This window comes from Amblyomma mixtum, chromosome 10 (genome assembly GCF_055824585.1).
Source record: "Amblyomma mixtum isolate Tamu chromosome 10, ASM5582458v1, whole genome shotgun sequence".
NCBI lineage: Eukaryota > Metazoa > Arthropoda > Arachnida > Ixodida > Ixodidae > Amblyomma > Amblyomma mixtum.
Genome location: NC_143021.1, coordinates 64,827,659 through 64,828,746, shown reverse-complemented (window position 1 = coordinate 64,828,746; position 1,088 = coordinate 64,827,659). Strand labels below are relative to the sequence as shown.

General features: G+C 43.4%; 1 pseudogene; it reads right to left on the bottom strand.

Annotated features, from left to right (window-relative positions):
* Positions 1–226: 226 nt before the first annotated feature.
* LOC149325975 (uncharacterized) lies at positions 227–1,088 on the bottom strand (annotated as a pseudogene).

Below are 1,088 nucleotides of genomic sequence, written 5' to 3'. Positions count from 1 at the left end.
GTTTGGCTATTCTATCGCAACGATATACCGAGTACCGATGAGCGTTTTGGAAGATTTCGGAATCCGATACATGCATTGGGAGCCAGGTTTCGGTTAGCGCTATAATGTCAGCTGAGCATGTGTCTATGGCAGAAGATAAAGAAGTATGCTTGTTAAGTAGGCTCCTGACGTTAGTATAAAGAACAGATATCGACGATGGCAACTGTCCACTACCCCTCGCGATTCCCTACGGTGAAGCGGAAGATCCAGCCACAGAATCCAATCTAGACGATTCGCCACGTGCCACGATTTCTTCAACAGTGTCCTTGGTAGTGTTATACATGAAGCATTTTTGTATTGATATGCAGTTTGTTATAGCGTATCTTAAAAGAGCGAGGGCCAGCGTGAATATTTCCGAATTCAAAAAGTTTTTTCCGAGCCTGGCGCGTAGCCGGTGAGATATCTTCACTGATTGTGATGTTATCCGTTTTAAATTGGTTACGAAGGGTTAATATCTTGTCTTTCATTTTAGTGTCCGAAAATTTGGCTATGATTGGTCGACACTTCTCATCTGAAAAAACGCCCAGGCGATGTGCACGTTGAATTGAACTGGAAGGGCATACTTCGACAGTCTTAGTCAAGGCTTCCAGGAGTTTCGATTCAGTGTCTGCCCAAGTCTCTTCCTCATCGGGTATACCCCTAAATATTAGATTTTCACGTCGCGATCTATCTTCGGCTTCATCAAGGCGAGACTGCAACAAATCATTTCGAGTACGTTGGTCTTCTACAGATTTCTTTAAAGATGAGAGCTCCTGATCCATGTCGTCGATTTTCTTTCCCTTTTCCTCGAGTTCATCAAGCCTCTTGTGCATGCCAGCTAACTTTGATTCAATGTTCTTCTGACTATTCCTAATGTCTTTAATATCAGCTGCTAATTCGGCCTGATCTTTAGAGCTTTGCAACGTACGAGAATGTACATCCTTAAGCAGCTTAAACATAACTTTCATTTGTTCAGACGGATTGTCTGGCAGGTTGTCTATGTCAAGGGAGCGAGTCATAGGACCCGAGTTAGATTCAATGTCGCCAGAGCGCAAAAGCAGAGAAATCAT